We start from the raw sequence: 26369 nt of genomic DNA, 5'->3' as shown, positions 1-26369 counted from the left end.
AATAAGGTTGAAGGTCCTTAAACTTCATTTAATCATTCATGGTTCAAAAGAGAGGATGTTCCTTTTGACAAATTCTGCCAGAAAATTAAGAGTTCCTATAAATGAAAAAATTCTTTCATTTGCCAGTGAAAGTCCAGGAAATATCTGGGGCCCAGAAGGGTTCTCATGAGACTAGAAGAGCCCCAAGGAGTAAGGTTATGTCCCTATATCCCTTGAGAAGGAACGATTAGGTTTCCCATGCAGCGTGGAAGGACTCATATCCGGTAGTTTGCTACTGACTGGGAAAGCCCACTGCCCCACAGTTGGCAGACTGTGTTTCTTGGCCTCCTAGGTCACCCCTATATCTTTCTCTGGTCACTGCAGTGGCGCTGTTCCCTCTGTGATAGTGGCTGCTGCCTGTTACACAGTTCATGGTGCTATCACCTGCCCAGGGCGGGTGACGAGTTGGCAGACTGTCCTTTCTGCTTGTGAGCTTGAATTCCTGCAGGCCAGACCCACAGCAACTCCAGGAAACTCGTTCCAAAGAGCGAAGAACCTATGAAATTTGTGAGATCTTTTCTTTCGGGGAAGTCTTTCCTTCTTTGCAAACGGCCGCATTCCCCTTGTGTCCTCTGAGCCCTCCGGTCTCCAGTGCCCACGGGCTTCCTCGGCTTTCGGCGGCAGGCTGGGCTGGCCTCAGGCCCCTTCTCTGGGGCCTTCTGCCAGAGCACGACTTGTCATTTCTCTGAAGATGGTTCGTTTTTTTTTTTTTTTTTCAAGGCAAATGAAACTTCATGGACCATTTGTTCCTGCTTTCCTAGAAGCAAGGGCCGGCACAAGGGAGGGAGTGGGGAACGTGCGCAGAAAGTCGCTTCTCAGCACCAGCGCGGAGGAAAGTGCTGACCCAGCGGAGGGGCACTGGGACTCTGAGCCCGACTCCAGGCAGATGCACAGCTGCGCATGCACATCAATCACACAGCTTCTGAGTGTCAGGTAGGAGCAGGACGTTTGGTGATCAAGTGCTCTGTGTAAGAAATGTGGCGATCTCACTTACTCAGTCTCTGTCTCTCTCCTTGCTCTAGCTCTTTCTCTCTTTTTAAAAATAGGAACAGATATTTTTCGTTTCGAGCCCAGATGCTACTATTTTTCTGTTATTTGCACTTACTGAGTTAAAAATGCAACAGATGTTTCAAAAGGGTTTAGAACTAAATTCCTCATTAGAGACCATGACAAATAAATTGCACACCTAACTTTTAGGGCCTTCCTTTGCTCAGACTCTTGGCAGATTTTTTTTTTTCCAGGGTGGAGAGGGAGACAAAGAATTCGTAATAAAATGACAATGAAAAGAATATAATAATCATCCTGATTATTTATTGACTGAGCTAGCTAGGACTTTCAGCTGCTCCAAGTACTTTCCCATCTGTTGGTTTATTCGACACTCACAGGTACCCCAAGGGGGGGGGGAGGGCAGGTACTATTGCCTCCATTTAACTTATGGAGAAATTGAAGCACAGAGTAGAGGAAATGGCTCAAAATTAAGCTGATCCACATCTGAAGGTAAGATCTTGATCAGATCATGGCCTTCTATAGTCTTTGAACACCAGCCCCCCAACCACACACACAGACTTGAAAGGAATTCCTTCAATAATCCAAATTTCCTAGGCTTTACTAACAAAAGAGGTCCCAGTATAAGTAGCATCCGCATTTTGCTGGATTTTAAATTTCCTTCCATTATTTCTCTGAGTTTCCAGGGGTATCTCAGAAGTATTCACCAATGATTCCTGCCTTCCTGCCTTCCCTGACTAGCTTAAATTATTTATGAGTCCTGAATTTTACAAGCATTACTTATACTGGTGGTAATGGTAGAGCTGGAGAGCATTGGGCCTTCTCCAAGCTGCACAGAGGGAATCACCAGTAAACTTGTAGCCCTTTCCAGGCCTGCGACGCCCATGACCTGCGACGCCCATGACCTGCAGATGTCAGACCACACCTCTCCCTGTACTTACCAACTACTGTGGTGATCTCCTGGGTCCCAGGATTTCTCCTGATAGCTTTATGGAATGGATCAATGAGGAAAAACTCAAAGAACACTCCGATGGAATCTCCACCAATCCAGCGAGGTTCAGGATCCTCAGAAACCCCCGGCTCCCACCCCTCCATCCTCAGTAACAGACTGAAAGCTTTGAGCAACTCTAGCTGGTTAGTATCATCAAGGGCAGGTTTGTCATAGGTTGTACCCTGAGGAACTTGGCATTTGCAGTCACTAAGGCACACGCAAATCTTGAATATTACATAGACTCATTTCATCTTGTATCCCAGTATTGGCACTTTACTGGACCAGGTGTGCAGGGGGGAAGCCCCATGGAGAGAGTTGGCTATACAGTCAGCAGTCAGCCATCAGAAGAAAGCACATTACATTGGGTTGCTGCTTCTTCCAGAGTGGCTAGGTGCCACTTGAATGCACCCATTTGGCTTACCAGGGACACTGATATATTCTCCAGGGTTTTTTTCTTTTTCAAATCCCCTGATCTCTTTAGATTAGGAAGCCAAGTAGCACGCTCCTGCCATGCATCTGGGGTCTTTGGTATGAACACTTGCCAAAATCTTCTAGATGATCCACTCTGAGGACCCAGTTACTCTGTACCTTTGAGACCACACAGTGCTGGAGCCATGCATAATGGAAGAGCCCTTCTCCCCAACAGCCCTTGAGTCTTCCAGGTACCCCCAAAGTCCCTTGTGCTAACACCGTTCTATCTCTCCATTAAAACCTTCTCTCTGGGCAAGACCTGAGTCAGAACCAGCCCATTCTCTCCCTCTCTTGTAGTTCTCTCCCTGTCCCTGGTCCATCTTCAAAGGTCAATTTCCTAATCAGACAGTTAATGGCAGTCTGATCAGGCTCAGGAGAGCACATCACTCTGCTTGACCTTCCACTGCAGCTCTTACATATTTAAAAACTTACAAAGGAGAGAAGAGCTGCCAGAGCAACGCAGAAGCTTTGGTGTCCCCAAATTAGTCCTCGATTTCTTCTGTTAGGCCTTTTCTGGCAATCCTCTCACAGACCCAAATGTTTGCTTAATCAAGGGTCTTGCAATGTTGATGTGAATAGAGAGTGGTCATTTCTCAGCGGTCTAGTAGGCAAAGGGGATCAAAGAGGTGAGTGCTGGGGACTGCTTGGCATCCTGCTGCCTCTGAGCCCATCAACTCACTGTCCCTGCTGCCAGAAGGTTGTTCCCCAGGTGGCCCAATCTCTTCCCTCCTTAAGGTCTTTGCACCAAAGTCACCTTATTAATGAGATCTTTATTAACCACTCTATTTAAAATCGTCACATTTCCCACACTAATCCATTTCTAACCAATTATCTAATGAACATCTCTGCTTAACTTTTCTCCATAGCACTTTTAAAAAATTGTGGTAAAATTCACACAACATAAACTTTTCTTTCTTAACCATTTCTAAATGTAGAGTTCAGTAGAGTTAACTATATTTACATTGTTGTGCAGTCCATTTCTGGAATTCTTTCATTTTGCAAAATCCAAAGTCCATTAAACTATAACTTTCCAATATTCCCTCCCTCAACCCCTGAAAGCCACCAGGTTTGGTCTGAGTAGAAGCAACCACATAGTCGGAAGAGTCTTAGAGATACAGAATCTCAAGACCCAACATTCTTCCCCCATTTGCAGGCACATTTATCCTTATTGCCTTTCAGAGACCAAACATTTATTTTATTCCACAAAAGTAATTTCTAAACCTTAATGTTTACACATGACCATAATAGTTATTTTACATTTTCTCAGAAAAGCCAGCTTATTTGAAAAGATCTGTTAATCTGAAAAGACTTTGGAAGCAACCTTTTGAAATCGTGATATTAGAACTCCTAGTCTGTGCAGTTTAAGATGTGGTAATAAAGTTCAGAAAAGAAGAGTTTAAAGTAGAGCAAAAGCAAAAATAGTGCTTTGGATTTTAAGTATCCTTGTTCTTTTTTTTTTTTCTCAGAACACTAAAGTCCCTGTTGGGCACTGTCAACCTAAAGAAAGGAAAGAGCTTTACATGGATTAAAGTCATCTAACACGTCTGTGCCCTTTTCCTCCAATCTAAATTCCAATGGAACTTACCTCCACATTCTCTCTCCTGTCACATCCATTACTATTACCACTGCTCTAATTCTTACATATTTAGAGTCCAACTTGGAGTTCAGCTGTCTCAGTGATGTTGGATGGTTCTCACTCCCCTATCTGTATCAGAAGCTTAGGGGACACACAGACGCACATACACACACACACTCAAACACATCAACCAAAAATTCCTACAGAGCTCAAAAGCCAATCTGATCAGTTGAATAACCATCTTTAGCTTGGTGATTTCATTCTTTACTGTTGGAGTAATTTCTCTGTGATATAGTATTCATAAGTCCTGACTCGGGTATAAATAGTTAGGGCTTACTAATTTAAGAAACATTTCACGTTAGGCCACTGGATCTATGAAAATATGCATGGCTGACTTTGTCTTAAAAAAATTCATCTTGATACGTATTCCTTGTTCTTTATGTATTTTTGTGGGACTAAGAAACTCAAATACATCAGAACATGAGGTTTAAGGATTACAGTAGTTGACAAATGGGGAAACTGGGGGTTAGGAAATTTAATTGATCCACTGAAGTCTACATGGCTTGTTGGTGTCAGGCTGAGAGGAGAACTCAGCAGTACCTTCTAATCATATTAAAAGGAAACTATGGGGAGGTGAGCTGACTGCCAGCCCTGGAACTGGATGCGCTTTATTTAAAAATATAAATAGGTAGGCAGCAAGGGCCTTCTACTTAACCTGCCAGTCACTAACTCCTGCTGTGGCAATCTTCCAACACACTAAACACGAAGGCATTTGAAAATAAGCAAATGGTCTTGGAGGTTTCTATGCCCGGTAGTGTTAACATTCAGTTGAAATTGGCCCTGAAATATCCCACGATGTATTGGTGACCTCTCCCAGGAAGTGACTCTGTAGTACTTTTATTTCTTGTGAGCCACTCTTTCCTTTTTCTGTTGCCTTGAAGTCAAGGCAGAGAAAAACCGGGCAGGATGCCTCAATTTGGGCCAAATGACCTGTGTAATAGCAGTAGTTACAATTGATTCCAGAGGACACACACTCTTTGCTTCTTTCATTTCTACGTTATGAGGCAAATAGAAAAAAGAATGAATATTTGGGGCCGGGAGTGGGAAAAAAAATCACCAATTGCTTCTGTGGATAGGCACCAGCATGAGCATATGAGCCCTTAACCCAGGGCAGATTAAAGCGCTTTTGACAGTAATAGAGCCAAGATCAGACATTGTGATTCCGAGCATCATTAAAGGGCATACCGTTGGGGGTTCTTAGCATGAATCACAGGTGATTATGAGGGCCTGGCCACGTCGTGAGTACCTCTCATGCATACAGACTTAAAAACCTTTGTGCAAAATGATGGAAGGGGTCGAATCATGTTATAATGATAGTTAACTGCCGCTTCAGGACAGCTGTTCAGCACTGTTGGAGAAACTGAGTTTAAAGGGAGAGAGAGAGGTGATTGGGCTTGGTTTCGATTTGAACGATGTGTTTCATGTTTTAGAAATGATTTTGATATGGATTATATTTGAAGAAAAGAGGAGATGTGTTGAATTCAAATGTGACCAAGTAAATAAATGGCTCATCCAGTTCCGAGTTCAGAATTTTAGATTGCAATATGCTGTAGCCCCAGAAGGGTTTCCAGTTGACACAGGTGAGCGAGAAGTACTTCTCTGGACCTGAACACATCATATCGGTCGCTGCAGTTGGCAGCAGCGGGAAGGAAGGCCTCTGGGAATGGCAGTGCTGTAGGGGACCTGGGCTTGCCATCAGCAGCTGCACCCTTGTGCTGGAGGAGGCCGGCACGACCAGAAAAGGAGCTGGTGTGCAGGGAAGACACTCAACACTCCTCAGATCATTTCCTAGAAAATAAACAAGCCACAGATCCCACATTTGTTCTACAAGAGAACTGGCTCAAGATTCCTGGGTTAAATTTAATTGTGGATAACTTAATTATGAGCAGGATGGGATTTTGTCTCGTTTATGATTGATAAGTCATCCCCTCTCCCTTTCTGGTTTCTACGCTACTTCCTCCCCCAAGGCTTGGTGACTGTCCCCCAGGGTCCAGATTTTTAAGTTCATCTCTTTTTTTTTTTTTTTTTTAAATGCCCACATGATTCTTATTCAATTATTTCTAAAACCCTTGAAATATTGTTTTTTAAAATATGAAGATCTGAATGAATAATTTATAGGCCTTCACAAATGTATTTTCCCCTTAGAAATTGGAAATAGTTATTGGCTAAATGTATATGAAAATAAACTTCAAAAGACTTTGGTTTGCCTTGAGATTACAACAGAGTTTTTAAAGCATTGCGCTAAGCTGTCCCCTCACCCCATGTCACTGGCTCCTTCAGTAACAAGTGAACACGTGGCTCTTCCTGGCACTTGCTATTTGCCACACTCAATATCAACTGTCCTACCCAACTGGTTTCCTTGCTCATATATTTTTACCCAAGCAAGTCTTCAAACATCTAGAAACTTTTATTTCTAGATGATTTATTTCTCCAATCTCTTCAGGCCAGCCCCTGAAGATGCTATTGGTCTTTGGGCACAGGCAAGTCAGCAAACTCTTTCAACTGTGCCTCATTGTAAAAAGACCTTTATTTATTTATTTTTTTCTTCTTAAGAGAAATCCTGAAGCTCAGGCTAGCCAAAGAGTAACTGGTAAAACTCTTCAAGTAGAAATTAGCAATCTCCATTTCACATCAATAACGACTTGCCTTCATCCTAAAAAATCTCCCTATTTGTTGAATAACCTCTTTTTAATGATGATCTCAAATTTTGAAGAGGTCTGTGGTCCTCTGTAGTATGGTGTGTCAAATGATGTCAGACCAGAGGATAGAAGCTTTCTGAAGGAAGTCCTGGAACCTTCAGTTTAGGACCAGCTGGCCAAGTTTAGCAAATAAAATTCAGGGGACTCAGTTAAATCTAAATTTAAGATAAACAACTCTTGTAATAAGTATAGCCCATGGAATATTTGGAATATACTTAATCTAACTTATTATTTATTGCTTATCAGAAATTCATACGTAACTGATATCCTGACAATTGTCTATTAGGACAAAGGGGTGAGGTCATTTAATGTGGCCACAGGCATCAAAGTATGATCCAGCAGGAAGACCCCATGCCAGAAAGTCATGTCAAGGGAAGAATCAGACTAGTTGACCTTACAGTGATGAAGAACTACAGAGAAAAATTTGAATCCATTGCTCTGTATTGGGATCTAAGAGATCAGGCTTGGCAACATATAGAAAGGGAGGTTAGAAAAACAGATTTGAATCAGATGACCAAGCTTGACAGTTTTCTGAGTGAGGATGTTCTCTATTACCCACAAGTGTCTTTCTTCCTTTTTTCTCTCTAAACTGCCCATAAAGATGGATGTGGTTTGCTATCTAACGATGCTATAGGAAGTTGAACATTAATGAAGAAAAGATGGCCATCTGTCCTGCCTCATGACCCTCTGGGCACTTAATGCTAACCAGCTTCTCTCCTGGTTAGTATTAAGGCAGTGTCCCAGATTCTCTTATGCAGCCGGTGTTTAATGCACATAACAGGCCTTTCAAACTCGTTAAGAAAGTAAGCATAAACCCACAATCCGGCATCACCAGGTCCTGGCTTCTTGCTTATATCTCCATTCTGCTATGGTTAGGGAAGACTGAACTATATACTGCAGATAGAGAGACACAGGGGTAGAAATCAGGAGACAAGGAGCACATGGAACTTGGCTTCTCGTTCCATCTCTCAGTTTTCTTGCCCTCCCTCCGATTGGAGATAATAATCCTTTTCCTGTAAAAGGGGATGGATGTAGGGATCAGTTCAATGAATGTGCCAGATCCTGGAATGGACAAAATAACTGATGAATAACAGAGGAAGCTGTTTTTTTTTTTCCGTCTCCACTATCTTCTTTCCTGATAGCCACACATCCTCATTTTCTTAGGATAGTCCAGATATTAGATATCTCCTGATTACTAGTGTGAGACAATGTAGGAATGTTTGGAGGTGAAATGATTAGATTATGAGAGCCATAACCTAATCAGTGGATTAATTGATTTGATGGATTAATAATTTAAAAGAACTAATACTGTACTGAGTGGTAACTGTAGGCAGGTAGGATGTGGCTAGAGGACATAGGTCTCTGGGTTATATTTTTGTCTCTGGTTTCTCTCTCTCTCTCTTTCTCTCTCTCTCTCTCTCTCTCTGCTTCTTGGCTACCCTCAGTTGAGCAGATTTCCTCTGCCATGCCCTTCTGCCATGATGTTCTGTGTCACCTTGGACTCTGCACAATGAAGTCAGCCAACCATGAACTGAATTTTTGAGCCCCAAATAAATTGTGAGCCCCAAATAAACTTTTCCTCCTCTAAGTTGTTTGGGTCATGTATTTTGGTCACGATGATGTGAAACTGACTTTCATTTTTTAAAAAAACATTTTTAGTTGTAGATGGACACAATATCTTTATTTTATTTATTTTTATGTGACGCTAAGGATGGAACCTAGTCCCTCATGCATGTGAGGCAAGTGCTCCACTGCTGAACCCCAGCCCCAGCCCCTGACTTTCATTCTTAAACATGAAAAATGCATTATAATGTCACTGAGTTAGTCAATGTGTTTGTGAATACTAGACTAGAATATATTTGACAAAGAAACAGAATATTTGAACTTAGGACTCAGTCATTCAGAGGTCACACAATTGCCAGTGGCTTGAAAGAATACCTAATTTCCCCATCCCAAGCCAGTACTCTGATGCTATACCCCATCCTACTGCAACCCTGAAAGCTGATCATGAGTTTGTATGTGTAAAATAAAGCTAGAAGACTTTCTCTCTCCATTCATTGACCCCATAAGATAGGGTTTCTCAACCTCAGCACTATTGGCATTTTGGGTAGGATACTTCTTTGGGAAGGAACTGTCCTGTGGACTCTAGGATGCTTAGCAGCATTATCTACCCAGTATAATGCCCAGTATATACCAACAACATCTCCCTACCCTTGGTCATGACAATCCAAAATATTTTCATAAATCACCAAAAGTCCCTGGTGGAATAATCACCTTCAGGTTAGAATTACTATTCTTGGAGAAAAGGATCATGGTTTGCAGGACAAAAATTTTATTTTGTCCACTTCAGAGAGGTCATAAGTGAACTGTGGGGGGAAGTTTCTAATTGTACAGGTACAGCTCCAAACCATAGTCTTAAAAACAGCAACAGGCACTGATATTTAAAGTGCCTTCCTATTTACCAAGAGATTTCTGTGCTTCAGGCCAAAGCTGCTTGGGTCAGCCTTGGGGAGGAGGCAATGTACCTGTGGGCATGTGCAGCACACCCAGGTATGCTTGGCAGCACCTCCAGGATTGGGAGAGTGTGGACTAGCTGGTCACCATTGAGGCTGCTTCTCATGGTCTAATGGTCTGGCAGGGTTCACAATTCTGGAGGGATCTTGAGTCAGCCTTCTGGAAGGCAAGGAAGGATTGGCTGATGATAATTGAGTGCACATCTCATCTTCAGAATGTTAAGCAGTTTTGACTCACTTTTATATAGAAAGGAAACATGGAGTATTTCACTTTCTAGAATTTTCCCTGTGCCCCTCACCTTCTGGGCAAAGATATGTACCACTTGCTTCCAGGCAAAATTAATATTAAATATGAAGTCCTAATATTCACTCATTCTCTTCCACTAAGTTGTCTTTGGTCTAGAGTCTTTATCAATCAATAACTAGCATGCTCTATAGGTACTGTGCCAGGGGCCTTCTGACTATCCTGGGTCCTGTTCTTTCTATAAGATGAGGAACTTTCATTGTAAAAGCTGTCTGTTCAGGAAAACATTAACTGCTCTGCTTCTTGGAGTGCTGTCTGATTTCTCGCTGTAGAGAGCACACAGTCAAGACTGCCCATGTCACACTGTAAAAGCCTGACTCGGGAGCAGAGGGACAGCCACCATTGTTCATGCCTTTATGTCTACTAGCATGTAGCAAGACTAACACCAAGCTTCAGTCCATTCCCGCCCTTGCTGTTTCCCTCAATTCCAGGCCATGGTGGAGGAAGAAACAAGGATAAGCAAGTCCTCTGGGTGGCATTCTTATTGATAGGGAATTGTCAATAATTAACATGGACATTAACCAATAAGAATAAGAACAATAATGAATCACGTTGTCTCAGAGGGAAATGTTTGGGATTAAACAAAGACAGTGAGAACTCATTTTGCTGAGCTGAGTTGGACACTTGGTTGTCAATTCTGGAGAATATATATATATATATATTTTGGTATTTTATTTAGAGAGACAGGAACTCACTAAGTTGCTAAAGCTGGCTTTGAACTTGGGATCCTCCTGCCTCAGCCTCCTGAACCACTGGGATTACAGGCCTGCACTACCAGAATTCTGAAGAATCTTTGAAGTTGAAAATTCTAACTTCATTTTCTTTTTTTGAACTGTGATTAGCCTCTTCAAATACTAAAATAAATTGGTAACCAGTAATGAAGGCTGCATGTGCATCTGAGGGAGAGAATGGGAGATTTCATCAGAATGATAAATGGAGTCCTGGTTCTGGGCAGGAGCAGGTAAGGAGGATGGGACGTTTTACCCCAAGTTCCTATGCAGCCGTGACTGTGAAGCTGTTGTGTAGGGAACATTGGAATGTGAAACAAGTACTGCGAGGCCCTCAAGCCAAACTCTCCCAACTGAATAAATGAGCTAATTCCACAATATCAGCCTGTGGATGTCTGTCTCTGTTACATCCCTTCTGATCATTACCTTGGCCATCAGACAGTTCTGCTACATTACTCGACTGCACTGCGAGAGAGAATCGACAATATTAAAACGACTCCATTGCTTTTATGAACTGGCTGTAGAAGGCCAGAGTCCATTTCCATTACTGAGATGTGTTGTGTGCCTAACCAAATGCTTTTGGAAGCAGATAATTAGGCATTGCCGGCTGTGATTGTTTAAAGAAGATATACATTCAGGTTTCAGACATGGTGTGTGAAATGTCTTGTACAAAGACCATGCTTACTTTCAGGAGTGCCCTGAGGTTATTTTGGCTGGGAATTGGGAAAGGGGCAGGGCTTCTTTCTGGAAAATACACTGTAGTAGAGGCAATGGCAATGTTTTAAATACAAATGTTCTCGAGAGGCAAACTCTGGGGCAGTCACACACAACCTGCCTTGGAAAAATATAATCACACCTTAGTGATGTCCACAAAATCAGGGTGCTACTTTTGCAAAGCTTTAACCTTCTTGTTCTTAAAGTGCCAGAACCAACATGCATAGTTTGCACGGACTGATACAAAGCATATTTGAATTCTGAAAACATTTAAGAGTTAAATAATACAAGATCCAGTATCTGGAATAAATTACTGAAAATGCTGGTGTAAAGGGAACACATTTAGTACACCTTTTAAGGCCCCAAAGTAAGCCCTAAAGAGAAAAGATTCTTTTCAGATGGAATATATAGACGGCCTGGTGATGATAAAGGGAAATACATAAGGAGACCGTTTCCAGATCTTCCCAGGTGGTCAAGAGCAAAGGTAGGGTGATTACTGGCTCATGTGACAAGAAGCCACACCTGAGTAAAATCAGTGTCCATGGAGACTTCATCAAGACTTCCAGAAGATTCCAAATCTGGGATGGCCTTATTAGGAAATGACTATAAATGTATTGCAATAGGAAGGGCAGACAGACCAGCTTGTGGAGCTGATTTCTTGGTCTAGGTCTGCCAACAATCTGCTGGAACTTGGATGTTCAAAGTGCGGACTGTGAACCACAATAGCAGCAGTACCTGGGGCTTCTTGGAAATGCAGAAGTGCAGGCTTCAGCCCAGACCTACAGAATCAGAGTCCACATCTTAACAAGATCCCTGGGTGATTCACTCCCACATTGCAGTTTATAACTTGTTGAACCCTGCCACAAAGACTGTAGGACGGAAGTCACATTGTTCAGTCATTCTTTAACTCATCTATGTATTTAACAAGTATTTATTGAGTGTTGCCTTTGTGCCAGCTAACCCCTGGAGAGAAAGTGCTGATAAGACAGACAAGATTTCTGACATCATTGCATTTTATTTTTTATATTCACTTAACAAATAGATTATTCTTCTTACAAATGATGACTGTTTGGATCACCTCACTAATATTGACTCATTTTATCCACTCACAACTCAGTGAGGCAGGTACTTCTATTTGTCATATTTCAGAGATAAGGATAGGGAAGCACAGAAAGGTTAAGTAATCTTTTCAAGGCTACACAGCTTGCAGGTGGTGGAACCAGGATTTGAATCCAGAGAGTCTGGCATCAGAATCCAGGCTCTTAATCGTTATGTTATACTACCAGTCAGTCAGCTATTTACAATCTTTCATTTTCTTTTAAGGAAATAAATAGGATGCTGTGATAGCAAAAAATAAAAATGAAGTGTGTCCTTAGCGATACTTGGGATGGTAGTTGGGAAATGACATTTAATCTGAGACCTGTAGGAAAGGAGGGACTTTCATATGAAGAGATACAGGAACAAATATGGAGCAGAGGAAGAACAAGTGGAAAGTTTTTGAAGTTGAAACAATGTGGTCTTTTCTGAGAACCACCTCATACCAGCATGGTTGGAACACGGAGGTGGTGGGGGTTGAGACTGGAGGTGAGGCTGGGGAGGTTGGAGTGGGAGATCAGCTGGGAGGATAAGCAGCATAGCTGAGGCAGAGCTTTGGAGGACAGAGAAGGAGTCTGCATTTTATTCCAAGTGTTCTGGGAAGTCAGGAATGGAGAGGAGCGAGGAAATCTGACTGCTGATCTGACTGAGGGTGGAAGCAGCAAAAACCAAGAGACTATTTGGGTGGTCCAGTTGAGAGATGGCATGGCTGTCACCACAGCAGTGCAGATGGAGAGGGAGCCCAGACGCAAGATCTGACTGGAGGCAGGACCAACAAAAATGGTTCCTCACAGGTGTGGATATGTGTGTCAAAATGAGAAACTGGATTATTACATGAGGGTTTCTGACTTGAGCACAATGGGCACGTGGTGCTGCTCTGTGCTGGGACATGAAGAGCTGGGAGTGAGCAGGTTGGGACAGGTGGGAATCCTATATTCCTCTTGGGATATCAATTCAAGATGCTTATGGATCTTACAAGTGGAGATGTTAGAGAGGCATCCATGCTTTTTCAAGATTTCATTCTGGATGTGGAAGAGATCCAGAATCTACTATTTGTTGAATGAATTTCAGGAAAGAAGATCTTCTGGTATGAAAAGAGATATTGCTCCATTGGGGTTTACTATTGCCCAAATGTTTCTGTAACAGAAATCAAAACTTTTAGTTGTATAGTTGGAAATGACATAAAACTGTAAATGACAACCATCACAACAAACCAGTTACTAATTATGGAGAGTTCACTTTAAGTTAATTTACACTAAGCTATACATGACTTGCACCATGTTTTCCTGAGAGCAGGTTTTGGTAGACAGATTACTGGCATTGGAAGAGAAGATGGCACCAAAGTGGAAATGCCAGCCAACATGTTTTATTTAATAGAATATCTGCAGTGGCTAGCCTGAGTGCTCTGTAAATGTTATTTCAGACAAGATGTCCAAGATAAATTTTGCTTAAGGCCAATACTATTCCATTGAAGTAAACTTTGTGACTACAAATTCTTGAGAGGATTTGAACATTGTTTGAACGTCAATCACCTCCTCTCAGCCAGATTCTTACTGCGTATTGTACACATTCCATACTTTGTTATCCTCTTAGCTTTAATTATTCTGTGATCTCCTATACAACAGAGACACAGAATTACTCATACAATACTGATATGTACAGAAAAAGTATACTTTCCATATTTAATAGATGTGTTCTGAGTTCTACCTGATTGGTGTAATGAAAACAACCATTGCCACCACCCTAATTTTAACTCATTGTGGTTCAAAACTTAGTCCGGTTGGGCAACTTATCTCTCGAGTTATTGGTCACTCCTCCCCACACTTGTCCTTTTTCAAGATGGTGTCTAAATAGAGCAAAACGTTTTCACAGCTTTGGGAAGAAGGGGTGTCCCCATGATTTTCCTTGAGTGAAAGGCTGCTGATGTCCACTGAGGGTCCACTAAGTCCACTTTAGCAGGATGCTTTCTTTGCACATTCTGCCTCTGGTGGATTTGTAGTGCTCCATAGCTTGATCAAGGCCCAAAGACCTCTCTCTGCTCACTGGCTTCTTGTTGATTCTTGCTGCCTCTACAGATCCCCTGAGCTCTATCAAGTCCTCCAAAGGGTCCCTGGGCAAGGTCACCTAGTGCACAGCCTGTAGGGTCATCTTAACTCCTATAAAGTTTTATGACTCTCTATAGGACCAATGCCACATGGAAACTGATGGGCTACTTGGAAACCTTTCTGTTCACTTGACCATGAGAATCAGTCCTCTTAGCTCTGCTGGTTACACCCTCTCTCAGACCTACCTTACTACACTGGGGTAGGGACATATACTGACCACACATATAATTGGTGACCTCTCTGTCTCTGTACACTTTGTTCTCTAGATCTCCAAAAGGAAGGAGAGTTTTTCTCTGCCATCTTCTTTATCTCAAAGTGACTCGGTCTTCTTCATTTCAATGAAGCCAAGAATGGAGAGGGGATATGAGACACAGGAAACCTGTAATGGAAAGCATTTCAAAAATATAATACTGTTTATATATATACTTAGAATCTTTAAGTGCAGATGAGAGAGTCCTGAGGTGATGTAAAGTAGGGTCATGGAAAGTCTTGAGACATTCTTGAGGATAAAATGAATCTATCCAGAAGTAATAAAATTAATCACATCTTTTCTTTCCTTCGTGACCTTATTACCTCTTTACTAGCAAATTAAATACTCACTTCTCCAGCATCATAAAGCAGAATTTCTAAGAAAATAAAATTGATTCAAATGAGCACGTATTTATGGAGCCTACTGTGTGCTCATCAATCTTCTTAGAGCTATGGGGGTGAAAAAAGATTAAAGTCACATTAGCTGTCCACCAATAGGCCATGGTTATTTTGTTAGATGTGACACATGCTTATGAAGCAGATGACAAATGAATCAGTGGGGGGATAGGGTTATTGGGGCAAGTGGCATTGTATAGACAGTGATTACTAGAAGACATGAGAAGTGGAAAGCCACTCTGAGCTTAGAGAACCCTAGGAATTATGGTTCATACACAAGATATTGAAGATGGCTGTGTTCCATTCAGGTAGATCAGTGGTAGAAGATAGGAAAGGTAGAGGAGCAATAAAAACCAAGATTTTGAAGCATGACTGAATACAACTGCATCGACCAATATGGTAGCCACTAGCTATGCATGGTTACTGAGCCTTTAAAATAGGGTAATACAGATTGAGATGAAGGCTAATGGTAAAATATACACCACATGTTGAAGTTTTGATTTGAAAAAAGAATGTGAAATATCTCAATAATTCTAAATATTAGCAATATAGTGAAATAATAATTTTTGGATATATTAGGTTAAATGCATTATTAATTAAAAATTTTCCATTTATTTTTGTTTTATTTTTAAGTGTGGCTACTAGAAAAATTAAAATTACTTTTGTGGCTTGCATTAAATTTCTGTTGGGCAGCACTGACCGACAAAGATGTTAGGGAAGAGATTGCTTAACTAAATAAATGGGCCTGAGTCACCCCAGAGGTTCCCGCTTCAAGAATAATCCTTTTTTTTTTTTTTTTTTTTTTGGTAAAACAAAGCAAAACAAAACAAAATTTTTAAAACTTCTACAAGAAAGCAATCATTTAGTACCAAAGTAATAAAAAATTCAGTAGTATTTCTAAATGAACTCACACTTATTAACCCTCTACCAATTTCATATATATGAAAAACAAGACAGGTATGAATAAGACAGCTTGGGGGCATGGGAACCTGTCATCCTTCGCACCGACTCTGAGGTTCTCTTGGGGTCCGACCTATAACTCTGGAGCCAGATCTGGAATGGTGGGGGTGATCAGAAAAAGAAATAGTGGATAGATTGTGGAATATCAGGCATAAGAGTTGGAACTTCATTTCCTAGGGGGAGAAAAATCTTAAATACCCCAGATTCTTCCATGCTTTTCTTTGGTTTTATACCTAGTGTAGTGTTCTGAGGTGGTTTTGCTTGTCTAGGGGCTGATTTTCATCCTTCCTACAGCTTGGATATTGCTGTAGGTAGCCTTGACCTTTGGAGGAAGAAATTGAATGGAGCTCTAAGAGACAGGGTCAGACCTTTCTGGGTGTTCTCAAACCTCTCTCAGAATCACTGTCTAGTATATAGTCAAGACTGCCAATCGAGGGTCTCTTCCACACTTGGATGACAGCTATAGAGCTGTTGTTATCTTGCAGCCAGAAACCCTGCTGTCTTCTTGACCTGTAAGTTTTTAAGTATCTTGAAATCACCTTCATGCTTCTGTTAAATGCCTTAATTCTGTTTCAAAGCCCAGCCTCTTCCTGGAAGATTCAAAACATTCAACTTACCTGTCAAATAAAAGATAACCATGACCCGCTGCTCTCAGGGCTGCTATCTTGGAAGCAGTCTTCACCATAGCAAAAGATATGTCACTTCAGGGTGTCATCTGAGGTTGGTGATAATTATAGTCATAAGGCCCATACCAGAGGGGTTAAAAGTAGACATTATAAACTTGAGTAACCTTGCTACTGATTGGGACATAGAGATTTTTATTTATTGGATTCCTCAAGCCTTTCTCAGGAGATTTTGTCCCGTAATTCGTGCTGACAGATTTATCCTGAGCTCTTGTCATCGATGGCTGTTTTCTCACTAAACAGGTGGAGGGGAAAAGCTAAGGAAGGTAACTGCCAGCTGAGAGGTTGTTCATGTATCAGCACCATGAAGTGGACATAAATTAAATGTATTCTGCAAGACCTTAGTTAGCCATTGCTTCTGCCTTGCCCTAGATTTTTCCTCTGGGACAGTATTTTCTGTTGGCATTAGCTTTATTGTGGACAGAGGTAACTAGAGATTGAGGCCTTGCCCATAAGGCATGCATAGGCTATCAGGATTCACAAACGGGGTGGTGAGGGGAGGGGGCTCCAGGCTAGGCACAATCCCATGATACCAAGCTTCCAGGAAGCATTTCCAGGAGCATCTAAATTGGTAGACACCACCACCACCACCATACATGGCTCAGGGAAGGTTCCAATTGACCTCTGTTCAACTCTAGGGGCAGAGGTTCTGTGGGGAGGGAATGAGGGGATATAGGAAGCAAGGACAGAAATGGTGAGAAAAATATCATAGAATTTTATTTGAGTCCAATGTTTCCAGTCTTTCATTAGTCATGGAATCCTTTGTTCAAAAGGATTGCTCTTATTAACATTTGTTTAGCTCATCCCATAAACTGGGAAACTGAGCTCAATATTTTACATATATGGTAGTCCCCCTCATTCTGAGGGATAGGTTCCAGCACCCCTGTGAGTGCCTGAAACCTCAGCAAGCATTGAACTCTATATACAGCATGTTTGTTTTTCCTGTAAATACATACTATGATAGGGTTTAATTGATAACTCAGGGACAGGAAGAGATTAGCAATAAATAATGACAAAATAGAACAATGATAACAATGTACTGTAATACCGACTACATGTCAGTGTCATGTAGTCTTTTTGTAGGCTCAGTGCTTTCTGGTGCCACACACTGCCCTCAGTTGGAACACATTTACTCTTTATTTCTTCTACCCACAAATTTAATGCCTTTTCCATCTTAATTACACACTCGTCACTCACTGTGACTGTAATTTTTGCTGTTTGAGGTGCAACAGCAAAACTAGCATGAATTTTTCTTACTCTTTCATAACTTTACAGGTAGATTTCTTCTTACTAGAGATCTCAACAACTTCAGCATTTATTTTTTTCTTTCTTTATTAAGTTGAGGACATTTATCTTTTCACTTAATGAAAACACTTTCTGGCTCCTCTTCAGCCTATCCAAATCTCCAGCATCGCCCCTCTTATGATTTGGTAAAATTGTTAAGTGAAACAAAGGTTATTTAAACATAAGCACTGGGATACCATGAATGTCAATCTGAAAATTGAGATGGCTACTGAGTGACTAAACACACAGGTAGCATAGATAATGTGGGTACAATGGATATGGGATGTAGCATGTCCTTGGCAGGGTGAAGCAGAATGGCATAACATGTTATCACACTGTTCAGAATGACATGCAATTAAAGACTACAAATGACTTATTTCTGGAATTTTCCATCTAATGTTTTTGTACCACAGTTGACTACAGGTAACTGAAACCTGGAATGCATACCTGGAACTAAAAGCCACGGCTAAGAGACTTGAGTGAGGGGGGTGGTCACTCAGTCCTCATAAAGCACTAGGAGGCAGATAAAGTTATTTTTATTTTCCAGACCAGGAACTCAAGACACAGAGATTAAGAATTTGCCTGAGGTCCCACAGATAAGAAGAGGTAGACCTGGAATTGAAGCCCGGGCAGCTGGTGATTGAAGCCTGGGCAGCTAGTGTCAGAGCTGGTGCTACTGGAATCAGATGTGATGGGAGTGTCCTCAGAGATATTCTCTTTACCTCTCTGCTCCACAGGGGGGATCAAGCAATGAATAGGAAATCACAGAGGTGCTCTTGTTGGGATGCGGCCCAGACCTGATCCAGTCACTTCTTCACCCTCATCCCACAGCCTTATTAGGGGAGTCAGTTGATTTTCAATAGCCACGTTCCCTGTATTCTTGGTTGATGAGGCTAAGAAACTGGAAGTTTTAAGTTGCAGAGCCTGGCCATTTGGATTCTTTGGCTGCTATCAATGAACCAACCCCCAAATAAGAACACCCACAAACCTGAGTGTACCAGAAATCCTGCTGCCCCCGTTTCTCACAGCCAAAAGTGTCTGAGTATGCCAAGCCCAAAGAATGGTTGGAATAGTTTATGAAAACAGAAAATTATGGAAGAACTAGGAAATGATACCAACCCTTCCCAATTCTCTGCCAGCAGCCAATGCGGCAAGTGTTTACGCCAAGGCCTGCACATCACCAAAAGATGCCCACTAAATGCTTGAGGTGCTATTCTTAGGACTTCCTGAACACTCGCAGTCGTTACCAGGGCTGTGTCCTCCAGTGTCTTAACCTAAGTGTTCTCCCTGCCCTGCTGCTCATTCTTTTGCCTTGGTTTGTGCAAAAGAAGCCCTTTCAGAAAAGCTATCCTATAGTTTTTAATAGGAAATTCACTTTTTCCTGCTCTTCTTACTCTGTTTCCTCCTTTTCAAATAAAAAGACCTGATCTTTTTTTATTCAGATAATCTGCTTTGAGGTTAAAAAGGTATTTATGTAATCAATTGCCTGCTATGGAAGCCAAAGAGGGAGGCCTGGGCTCATCAGAATAAGGAAGATGGAGGCAAGACCTGCAAAGATGCTTGGGAAAAGCTGATCTTTCTTTGTATTTCTGTGTCCCTTTCCTGAATATGGATACTGTCTTGCCTAAAGCCAGATCTGAGAATGCAGAAGTAAAGACTAAGTGGTTTCATATTTCTGAAAGGAAGAACTAATGTTTAAGAACATTCAAATGTTCTTGCAAAGACAGTGGGCTTCACAGGTGGTAGCGAGCACCATGCCCTGAAATTCTTCCGGCTTGGTGTCATGCTCTGCTCTCGTCATCTTGAGATGCTTAATGATTTTTTTTTTTTAACATGGGGCCCATATTTTCATTTTGCACTGGGCCTGGCAAATTATGTAGCCCATATAGCCTGTAACCCAGTTTGGGATATGTGTGTTTGTGGTGAAAGTGGGTTGGGAAAGCTATGTTAGTTAGGGAGTGGAGGCCCACTCTGGTTCCTAACCTTGTTATAAAAACCTAAAAATCATATAAAATATGTATTTAAATTAGTGTAGAAAAAAAATCTATATTCCCAGGGAAGCATGTGGTTACACTGAACTTGGTATTCACCTTTATGAGTTAATAGAATAGTCATTTCTCAGTGCCTTGTGCTATTTTTGGCTTATAGATCCTAAGACTGGAGTGCGTGCCCTTTTCTAACCAGTGCCTGCCTTGCTGGCAAAGGTTACCACGGGTCAGGGCCTAGCTGCTACATCTGTTGTTTTCCGCCTGGATACAGAAGAAGACTTTACAATGAAGTGAAATGGGAGTTCCAGTATAGTTTATCATCCTTCTAGTTGATAATATTTAAAGTAAATTATCAAATTATGCCAAGAAACTTCAGGTCATTTTGTTCAAAACACCCAGTGTTATTTTTCAAGGTAAATGTTGAAAAATGCCAGCATCATAACAAATTAGTTTATTCATATAATCTTTATTAAAGTCATAATAAGATACGTATTGAGTTTTTGAAAGAAGACATTGGAAAGTAAACATTCCATAATATAATTATAATTATTAGCAAGATTATGAAACTCAGATTTAAGATAAAATAATGAAGAAAAACAACAATAAAAGAAAAACATGGGTAGCAACACTAAAAAAATAAGATGAAATTCCTAATCTGGTTTGTTAAGTAATGTCAATACCCAGTTCACTTTGTTCTGTCAGTTTGAGTGAGACAGACCATTGGGCACTGTGCATGGTGGGGTCATTTTGACCTGTCACCTGCTCTTTTCAGCCTCCTTAAGAGAAGAGCAGCATGGTGACCCTAATTTTATGGGACTCTGCAATGTGCTCAGGAGTCCTAAGTTTTCTTCTGTACAGACATTGAAAATTCAAGTATCCACAGGGCCCAAGCAGGCTACCACAGGGGGTGAAATACCCTGCGGGGAGACTAGGTTGAACTGTAGAGTCACGTCCAGACCCAAATGGACAGACTACTCAGCAACTGACAGTAGTTGACTGGAGGGAATGCTGTTGGAAGCTCTGATTTTTCAAGAAGAGTAGGTCACCTTCAGTGGTAGATTTAAATTGCTGTTTAGTGACTCAAAATGTTAAAAATTTAGCTGTTGAAAAAGCTAAAGTGGGTAAAAGTCACTGTGGATTGCTTACATCCTGTATAAGGCACGGTACGGGCAGGGCAAGGATTAGGGTACAGAGGAGGGAAGACATTTCAGGATGTTATTTTCAGGACTGGGGTTATTTTCATAAACTAGAGTAAACCAGTTCTTTTCACCTTAGATTATGGGATGACACTTTTTCTTCTACTAATTTAGTTGGCACTCTTTTTACACAGTTCCTTCTTCACAGACTCCGTTTTCCTGACAACAAAATATAAGTGAAAACCTCCTGGTCTTTGCTTCACACTGAATATAAAAAAAGTAATGTGGTAGGTACAGACCTTTCTGACTGAGAAGTGTACAATGAAGCAGACCATAATATTTTAGCTATTCATTGATAGGATAGGTGCACTTATTTCTTGCAATAGGCATTGACCAGTGGGAAAATGACCTAAGTGACATTCTCTTAATTTGAAGCCTGAAATTTTTTAAATTATTGATTTTTTGAAAGAATTATGGACTATTTTTCTGTTGGTGAGCTAGTTAGACTAAGGTAAGGTTTTTCAGCATTAGTAAATAAACATCTTTTAAAGCCATTTTTAGTTATCTGTGTACAGATATATAATCATTCCTGCTTAAAATGTTTAGTTTTAGCTATTAAAATTTATGGTATCCATTAACTAAAATATTAGAGTAATTTGTATTTTCCACTGGCAAATTTTATAGGTTAACCTTTGTATCAGTAAGTTTTCTTTTTCTGTAACAAATATCTGAAGTAATCAACTTATGAAGAGAAAAGGTTTATTATGGTTCACAGTTTTAGAGGTTTCAGTCCATGATTACTTGGCTTTGTTGCTTTGGAGCCTGTGGTGAGGCAGTTAATTGTGTAGGAGTATGTGGTGGAGGAAACCTGCTTGTCTCATGACCAGGTGCAAAAGAGAGAGGAGGGAGCTGGGTCCGACTATCCTCCTTGTTTTCAGGTCCCTAATGACTGGAAGAACTCTCACTAAACTTCATCTCTTAAAGATTCCACCAAAATGGAGACTAAACCTTTAACACATGAGTCTTTGGGGAACATTCCAGATCCAAACTATATCATCCCTCCTTCTTTATTCCCTCAAAGGGAACCTAAATCAGTTCATTTGGGTAGAAATGTGTGTATACGTATGTGATATGGGGTGTGGAGTACATGAGAGAATGTGTGTGTGTGTTCTGTCCCACAAAGCGTCTTTTGATGTTTACAGGCTCAATGCTATGGTCGAAGTTCATTCAAAGACACCTTCAGGGACTACATTTTTTAGATTATCCCTAAATTTCTGCCTTCCTTTTTGCCTACTGTTTCATGCTGTCTCTCCTCTCTGACCATCTTGGTTTCTTGTCTCCTTGGACCCTCTTCACAGCCAAGTGCTTATGATTTGCTTGTACTAATGATTTGCTTCTTTCTCTCTAGATTTATATATCCAGTCTTCTATATTGAAACACCATAGGTCTTCTCACCGTATCCCCGCCAACTCTGTCCCCCAAACCCATCCTTCATTTCTTACAGTTATGTGTACTCATCCCTCTTTTAACTCCACCTTATTAGATGCTTTGTCCCTTCTTGGATTTTGTTACTTGTTTCTAACTCAGTTTTCTCTCTTGTTCAAACCAATGTAGTTGCTCTTTTCTTCGCCGTGTTGTCACCCCTGAGAAATTAACTAATAGTGTTTCCCTCAGCCCTTCTCTCCTATTCTTTGCTCCCTCCCCTTTTTTCCTTTTCTCTTCTTTCAACTTTCTTCCTTTTCCAGCCATTTCCAAAACACAACTTGAAAAGATGCTTACAATATAGTAAAATTAAAGAAATAAAAAGTGAGACACAAGGAAACTCAGAATAGAAAATAGAGTATGAATGAAGAGTGAGGTCAGTACACAAAGTAAAGCCAGAATTCGGCTCCCCAGAGACTTTCTTCCTCCTGCCCTGACACCCTGCTTGACTTGGTGATTTTTCTTCTCTAGAAGAGGTCAGAGAAGCCTCCCAGAGCTTCAGGGTCAAAAGGCGGTGATCGCTTAGCCATGTTGGAGCCATAGCTAAAGGCCGGGATGAGAACAACTGGCCCCTGTGAGGTACAAATACCAGACATTTTATTACTGACACACAGCTCTTACTGACAACTGCTTGTCAAAGGGAAAATGTCAGTCATGAGGAATGAGCTGGGTGTCACCTCCACGCTGGATTTAGGTCTCATCACATGGTAACTGGAAGGTGGATCATGCATCATCCCCAATTGATATCATGTTACCTCCCCAGGACTGTGCCTGCCTCTCCCTTTCTAGTTTTGCAAAATCCCTGTGAGAAGGCTCCTAAGATACCTTCTACCATATCCCATCAGGCTCCGGGCTGGAGGGCATTTCTAACCCTGGAGTTTTCTGAGACTTGGGAACCCTGCAGTTTCTTGAGGGCCGATTCTACTGTTGATCTTGATTTCCTTACACATTTCTCCTTGCTCCTTCTGGAAATTTATGCCTGTTCCTGGCACAGACCTCCCATTCCCCACCCATGTCCTTTATGAACACTCAGGTGGAAAATTCACTTAATTTTTTTTTTTTTTTGCTTCTTCAGGCTATAAATTCCCTTCGCCATTTCTGACCTCTCATTCCTTATGTATGTAATAAGTCTTATTTATTTCAGTCTCTTATGTAATTTACCTTGTGTTCATTCTCCACCTCTGCTTGTCCGATCACTTCTTTGTGCGATCTTGATTTTCCTCTCTCCTGGTCCAGGCCCTCCTCTACCTGGTATTTTACACCTTGTCTACATCCCAGATCCTCGCTGCTGACTGATCTTTCTGCCACTGACTTCCTCCTCCACTTTTGGTATTTATTGCCATGCCTTTCTCATTGCCTGGTAATCACTGGTCTCACTTTTCCATTTCTGCTTCTCCCTTTCGTTCCATTGCTTTATTCCACGATCACTCCTGCCATAATTTTTCAGCCACCTAAGACGATGCTGACTTGAGATGATTTGCTGCGGCCCCTACCTCAGACTCAGTTATGACACAGAGATCAGGCCCACCCTCCTCATCTTTCTTCCTCCTTGTAGAAAACAGCCAAGTTAATTCAACTTCCTATCCATCGTGTCAGAAATCACTTCCCAACCATATGGGATAACTTACAGCTGCAAATAAACCTCTCCCGATGTTTTGCTCCTTGCAAGTTTTCCCTTCCCTGGCAGAGATCCGGTGAGCCCAGGATGTTAAAATCTCTAGGGAGTGCTTATCTTCATGCAAATCTTCTCTCTGCTTCTAGAATGTTTCTTCCAATCATAGATCCTTAGCTTTCCCCTAACATTACAGAGTGCATCCTAAATTTTCTCCTTCACCCCTACTCCCACTCCTGAAATGGCCTTCTTTGTCACAGAAGGTAATTTTGAGTTGTCAACTGAGGGTGTTCCCCTCAATTCATGGGAGAAAGGAATTTTCCTCAATAAACACTGACTCTCACTTTTTTTTGGTTTTAATTTACAAATGGAAACTCTCATTAAAATTAAAAAAAAAAAAATTCCAGTTGATTTGGTTGATTCTCTTGCTGGGATCTTGTTGAGTATGCGTAGGTGACTTTGAACATTGGTTTGTAAAGGCAGTGCTTGGCATTACCCTGAACAAAGCCTCCTATGGGCCCCTTGGGGTCATGTGCATAATCTCCTTTTCTCTCAGAGACATTACAGACTACTCTGGAATAAGAAAGAGGTACTTTCTAATATATGTTAGTGGAGTATGGACTACCCAGCCATACTATCATTCATTTATTCATTCATTCATCATTCCTAAGCTCTTCTGACAATAGGGATGAGAACAGTTATATGATCATGTTGACCAAATTCATGTCCCCATAGTTTAATAGAAGTAATTTTTTCCAGGACAAGTTCACACCCATCTATTAAATCTTAACTTTATCATCATTGACTTTTAAAGATATTTCCTGAATTGTGATTTCCTACGTAGTTGCTAAAGCATTCAAGGCTTGTGGAAAGGAAATCAGCAGTCATGGGTTACTCTATAGTTCCATGCCTTGTTCACCCCAGAGTAAATGGCCTAAACTTTTGTGCCTCTGTTTCAGTGATACTGTGAAAATGAGCTGACATGGCCCGAAAAAGTAATAGCAGGAGAACAGTTATCACTGTTAGTTAAGTAGATTTGCATGTATGCTCAAGATTTTAAATCTTTGCCTGGTAGCTTTCTGGATCACCAGTCTTTTGAAAGCTCCATTCTCCAGTCTTTGCAAGCATTTGCAACATATGATCCTTAAGATTTAGCTCTTACCTGTCCTCATGTCTTAGAGAATGTTCTTGAAGGTAGGACTTTTTCTTTTTCCAATGGCCATTCCTTTCATTTTGTTCTATGTGGCAGTTTTACACATTCAAAATGATTACTATTGTAACAGGATGTTGAATCAGAGATTATCTTTCAAAGGACACCCTGAAGATACAGAATGCTGTAGAATTACTTTCAATACTTGAATCATCTAGTAAAATGTGCCATATTTTCAGGAATTTGGGGACATTTTCCCTTTCCTTTCCTTAAGAAAATCACTAAGCAATTTTCCATGCCCGTTGTAGTTTGTGGTGATTATTACTATTATTATTGTTATTGCATAAAATACATTGTATTTCACAATTCCAGATATAGGCCTTATAGGAGAGTATTCCTAGGAGAAGTAATGTAGATTTAAATGTAGCCAAGGTTTGAGTGACTGATACTGTATTCTTTCCTGGGCAGATGTTCCATGTGGCTGTTTGGTGGAGAAACACCTTGGTTTCCTGGGAGGTAGGAGAGATAAACACAGAAAGGGGAGCTTTGATAGACCACGGACCCGAAACAGATTTTGCATGTAGTTTTGTCTCTGCATTTCCTCGATCCCTTTTGTCTCTAGACCTCAGCTACTTTTAAAAGCCTCTTTTCAGAGCCCCTGATTCTGCAGATTCCATGATGTTATCTGCTGACCTGACAGACTAAACTGGAGAAATGATCCACAAGCAGACTGGTCAGAGATTGGTTCACTACTACAGGAGAATCATCAGAAAATAACCCAGTTTTCTTCACTCACTTGAGCAGAGAGATTGTCATAGAAACCTGTCCCTCCAGGGGTTTCTGTTCCTGCCACTCAAAACAGAAGTTCCAGGAAGGGTTGATATTTGGAGAAACCAGAAATTTCCCTTCTTACCTCTAAAAACTAGTGTTTGTTTTTGTTTTTTCTTAAATCATTCAGTTACTGACACTGTAATGGTCCCTAAAAAAAAAAAAAAAAAAAAAAAAAAAAAAATCCAAAAACCTAGTCACATACAAAAATAAGCATTTGTGTCTTGCTCAAAATATTTGTTGATTGGTTTTGGTTTGGCTGGACTTGGCTTAATCTGTGGTTGGTTTCAGGTCTGTTTCA

Source organism: Sciurus vulgaris (assembly GCF_902686455.1).
Source record: "Sciurus vulgaris genome assembly, chromosome: 14".
Lineage (NCBI taxonomy): Eukaryota > Metazoa > Chordata > Mammalia > Rodentia > Sciuridae > Sciurus > Sciurus vulgaris.
This window is presented reverse-complemented; position numbering follows the sequence as displayed.